Source organism: Accipiter gentilis, chromosome 16, assembly GCF_929443795.1.
Source record: "Accipiter gentilis chromosome 16, bAccGen1.1, whole genome shotgun sequence".
Classification (NCBI taxonomy): Eukaryota; Metazoa; Chordata; class Aves; order Accipitriformes; family Accipitridae; genus Astur; species Astur gentilis.
The window spans coordinates 14,005,002-14,011,001 of NC_064895.1; positions in this window are offsets into that span (position 1 = coordinate 14,005,002).

Genomic DNA, 6,000 nt, shown 5'->3' on the forward strand with positions numbered 1-6,000 from the left:
CTTCAGGCCAACGCGAGAAGAATATCATAAAGCAATCCTTTCATTTTTCATCTGAATTTTGCACCGGTTTCAAATATGCTTAAATTAGCTTTGTAGACTGTACTTCCCTTGGTCTTTGTCTTTTCTTCTGTCTATTTATACTATTTTAGCCCATCCAGCAAGACTCAATAAATAATAATTTCCTTTCTGTTAACATCTACCGTTGTATAATGTTTATTCCAATGCATGTTTACTACTGTTTTAGCTGAGAATCACCATCACTACCAGCCTGAGGAAGCTTAATTCAAGAAGTTGTTAGTGCAGGCTAGTAATTAAGAATTTAAGTCACAGAAATTAGGAAAATGAAAGCAAAAGCAGCTACAGATCAGCTATGTAGTATACACAATCCTTCATGAAGTGAAAGTCAAAGAATTTATTATTTATATTGCACATTGCATACAGAATCAAAATGCTCTTAATGTAATAGCATTTTTGATAAGTGTATGACAGAAGGAGCCAACAGAAGTGTATTTCCCATTAATACTGAGTCAGTAATTCTGATTCAGCTCAAGGCTCATTTCCAGTTTGCAGACTCAATAGACTTCCAGTCCTAGTGGAAGAAAGGCTAACTGCATGTTTTTCCAACAGAAGACTCCTCAGAAAGAAGAGACAGGATCTCAGAATTTTTGCACTGAGAGATCTTACACTAGAATGACCGTGGCATGCAACATTTCTGCTAGCAGGTGACAAGAGCAGCTTAGAAGATGAGCTTCCAGCTAGATATTCAGTCTTGCTATAGTCCACCTTTAAAGTGCTACTCATGTAGACAGGCACCCGTCCATCAATGCAGTGTTACTACTGCCTCCCCATAGTCATACCAGTAAGTACATTTTTTTTCCTTTGAGACAACACACTTTGCTGTATGTACATGTCTCATGTGAAAAGCTTTAAATCATCCTGGGTCCTCCCTAACAAGACAGACCCTAACACGTAGTCTTTAAACCTTTGTTGGGCAAGTTCCTTATGAGACATACAGTAAATTCACTCAAATGAAAAAGCAGGTCATCCCACTGTACCTTGCCACTGAATCATTGCATACCTCCCATTCCTGTGCTTCAGATGCAAGTACTGTGTTTTGCCACTCCATTACATTTTAGCTATTTTCCTTTTATAAAGTGAGTCCAAAGCATCACTAAATCAAAGTTCTCCACTTGTTCTGATGATAGGTTTTATAACTTCTTGGCATAAATGAAAATTTTGTTATAAAATGAGTTCAATAAAGAACTTCTATATTAGGTCACTGAAGAGCTCATACAGTGCCTGTTACACAATGTCAACTAGTAAAAGTGAGTTACCAGTAACAAATCATGACAATGGCAATAGTAATGATAATGATAGCTAGCTACCTCACAGTTGTTTGGAGTTTTCCACAAAACCAGCACTTTACATGCAAATAGGAAGTCAGAATCTGCTAATAATAACTTAGGAAAATGACATACTGTTTTGCAACAAGCAAGCATTATGTTAATGCACGAAGTCTAAACACTCTTTTGGACTAGATAATTATTCCCACTGTACTTCTGGAAAGGCAGAATTGTACAAAGGAAAACTGCACTAGCTCAGACACATGGTCAAATAGTGGCACAAATGGGACCTCAGTGCTTGTGGGTACGTTTTGTTACTGCTGTAAAATGATAATTTGTGCTAACATGAGACAGAACCCTTATTCTGAAAACTCCTATAACATTCCTTTCATTCTCATTCCCCGAGTTTTCCAGACAGTGATTGTCGTCTATAGCAGAGCTGAGCTAGCATCACACAGCACCAGGGAAAAACAGAGGATTATAACAAATAATGCACATAGGCTGTCACAGTGAACTTAGAATGAGGATAGAGAGAGGTTAAGCACCAGCAAGAGGTCAATTTATGTGAACAGAAGTGGAAAGCACTGAATTTAGTCAGATGATTATTTATCTCATATTAAATTTTGCTTGAACATTTGGCTGTGGGATACAAAAATGCTAATGTGACTGTGGATATTCTTGAAAGCATAATAAATTTGAAGATTAGATGGATAATCTCATAGAAATAAATACTTTGGACCATGCTAAAATGGCACTCATGACAATACCACTTAGACATTAGAGATATTACAATAATTGGTTTCATGTAAAACAGATAGCTAAAGACATTGGATTAGTTCCCAGGAGTGTCCTAGAATACAACATTGAAGATAGGTTCTTTAACTGAATGTATATAAGAATAGATATAACAGCTTAAGCCATACACAGTATGTCACAAACCTTAACAACTATGGTTATATTTCATTTTGCACACCATCCCATCCCCATAGAATAGCTTGTTTCAAATTAAAGGTACAGAATCCAATCTATTTGCTTAAGTGGAGTTTTATATTCTTTGAGGAAGAAAACACATCATCCTGCTTTTTATTGAAAAGAACCTAGTACAGTCCTGGAGCAATATAAATAATAAATCTCTCTCTTACACATTTATAAAGAAACCATCAGTATGATACATATTTAACATACATGCACTTTAAATTTCATTATATATGTACATGAAAATTAACTCCACTTTCTGGGTTTCCATAAATTGTCCTGTAAAACTGGTTTATAAATATGGGCTAAGTATTTTTGTCTTCATTCTCCCTTTTTTTAGTACATTTATAGAAGCTGAAAAACTGTCTGCAGCTACATTTATCCTTTTCCTACTTGGGAAAAGTGGTATCTCTCCATTTTTTTAAAAGGAGCTGCCAATATCTAGACTGTTTTTTTGATTAAGTGCAGGAAATGAAGAATTTTCTTTGGTAGAGTGTACCTACCCTGCTGATTTTGCAGTTGTACATATGGAAAAGTAAATACAGAGCTACTCAAGCCATAAGGACCACAGACCACTCTGATCAAATAATCAGACATCCTGCATTAATGAACTTCCTCCACATGTATTTTTTTTTCCAAAGAGATAGGTATCATAATGCAAATCTTCTCTACCTTCAGCCAAAAGCAACTGTGTACTGTAATGGCTCTCTTATGAGAGTTATCATAAGACAATAGCTTTGGAGATGTAAAGTGTAAAGATAATGAAAATATGTGAATGGAAATCATGTGACTTCCTTGGAATGTTATATTAAATCTCTTGATTGAATCTCATAAATTGCTTTCAAATTATTGCACTATTCTTTTTCCTTGGTTAGAAATGAAACAATGTAGTATTTACTCAACAAGTTTTCAAACACTTAAAAAATGCTTCAGAAAAAGTCTGAGCTGCTTTCAAAATGGAATAAGTGCTTTGAAGCATATAAGGGAATTCATTAGAAGTTTTTGCAGAAACTATTACTCTCTTACAGGACAAAATTAGATTGTAAAGCCATAAATGTCAATTACGTTGCTTGCACTTTGCACCAGAGAAGCCTCATTTCAGAGGTGTTCAGAAACCACATGGTCCATTTACAACTGTGGAAACTGTGGTGTCTCTATTTTTCTGAAAATAATTTCAGACTGTGTTACATTATTTATAGATACTGTTAACCTAAACCTAAATGAATCACACATAAATAATGATCAAATCCTGCTTTTTTAATTCATGATGATAATCTAATTCAGATGAATGAGGCTGGTCATGTGGATAACCAAGCAAGGAGGATTTAGATTTGGATCTGTAAGTTTAATAAAAATATTGTTCATATATTTTAAATTTAGGCTAGGAAAAGCTAACAGTCAATTAGTAAGCTGAGCTCAGAGAGCCTGAATCTCCTGGGCAGCTCCACTGTTGGTCCCAGGAGGGAGTGGATAACATCAACTCTCAATCCAGTGAAGATACTTTCCATGACATGCCATTCATTCACATGGCAATTATGGGGCAAATTCTCATGCTCAGCTTACTCTGACCCATATGGACAGTCCAGTTCCGTGGAGCCAGATCTTCATGTACCACTACTTGGGATGTTAGTGCAGAGGAACTAAGGGGCTACCTTAGGCTCCTTACATGCATCACAGAAAGCAACTGCAATGCATATAAGCACTAGTGCATTTGAATTCTTAATGGCAAGTCAGTTGTTAGTAATTATTTTTTTTATTTTCTTCGTAGGATACTGTAAATGTTAATGTTAACATAAATGAAGGATTTTTTAAATTATTATTTTTAATTAGATAAACTTACTAGCTACTACACAGAAAGCAACATGCTGGCATGTGATTTGTTTCTCTTAATTGATAATACGCTCATAGCTTTTTGTGCCAAGGCGTGAAAAGTCCATTACTTACAGCACAGGGTATTACATCTCCTTGGATTCTAAACGTCAGTACTCTTCATGGACTATTTAAACTATTTTTAGAGGCAGCAATCTCTTTTTTTGTTACTTTAAGGCACATCATGATTGTGTCCCTTTTTCTTCTTATCTAGACATTAACAATGCGTTGTTTTCTCTTTTTCCTCTACGTACTGATGATACATTCTTTTAGCCACTGAGAACTGTGTTCTCATTACCACTTGTCACTACCTTTTAGTCATTAGTGACACCAAAATAAAGACTGGCAGATACCTTAAGAGAGTTAGTGCAACTCTGCTCAAACACAAATAAAGCTGATGTAGAAGGACTGAACCTTGTGGCACCCACAAGTCTGTACATTTCTACTGAGGTTCGTCATTGTCTGCCACTAATCCTAAAAAGCTTGGTAGGGATCAGCTGCTGATAACACTAATGAAAGAGGGTCTTTGTTATAACACTCTTGGGGTTTTGTACATATTGAAGACCTTCTACGCCTCATTCAGATTGTCTGTTACTTAGCAAACATTAACAGTGTATATAATTCAGTGCTCCAGACAAATCTGTATTTTTCTTTGTTTTTTCCTGTTATTTCCATTAACCACCAATGTTTTTATTTACAATTCATGCTTATGATTTAATTCTCTATCCACAATAAACGTCTCATAAATAAACATTTGATTTTTTTGGCCTTCTCTTCAGTGGCAAAATAATGATTGCATTGAGAAAGTTCAAAGCTAGAGTGTTTCGCCTGTAGTGGATTTATTATTACCATTATAAATGTTATCTTCAAAGAGTTAAAGATAGTTACTTATCCCAGTCCTCCCTGTTTAATGAAATTATTTTGTTTCCTTAAACTGTGTTTAATAAGTAATGAGCAAGACTGGAAAATTAATATACATCTTGCCATATTGATTTAGTTTTAGTTCATTCTGTTTTCTCTCTGAAGTCTGTAAGCCTTCAGGTCCTATCTAATCTATTAATTTCTGACATGCGCATCTTTCTACTGCCTAAGTGCCTCTGCTCTTCTTGAAACAGCCTCAGAGATTATTTAAATACTTATGCTTTGCTTTTTCAGCTGTTTACCATTTCCCACATAATTTTATTATGTACTTAAAAACATTATAATTGTACTCTAAGAAACTCTATTATCATATCAAGTCTAATTTAACACCGAACAGCATTATCCAAGTATAGTCCCTGCATCCACTGTCCTGCAACTGCAGGAACACTGCCAGACTCTCCCATGAATTCTAAAAGTGCCTGGCAGCAATTCCATACTTAGGACTGCATTTTAAAATGGATAGCTACTAGGGTTGGAGGGTAATGACATAGTAATAGGTTGTGCATAAATAGGTAAGATGCAAGCAAAGTTAAGACTGTAGTGCTATGATAAGTGCAATGAGAGCAGACTGCATAATTATTTAGATGACAGCATAGGAAATACAATGGTGTGCTTAAACCCCACAGAATGCTACATTCAAACCTACAGAGTGCAGGGCCACTGTGACTGAAGCAGCTAGATTTAGTGAAGTGAGGTGACAGCTGTAGCATTAGTTAACATATTTAGGATGAGCCCAACAGTTTGGGAGAGATCCACGTTCAAAACAGGCTCCTAAAAATGATGCCAAGAGGGAAAGGATGAAGAACTAATCTCATATATATATATATATATATATATATATATATATCAGTCTCGCCCCTTTATGGGTATCAGACATAAAGAGATGGATAAG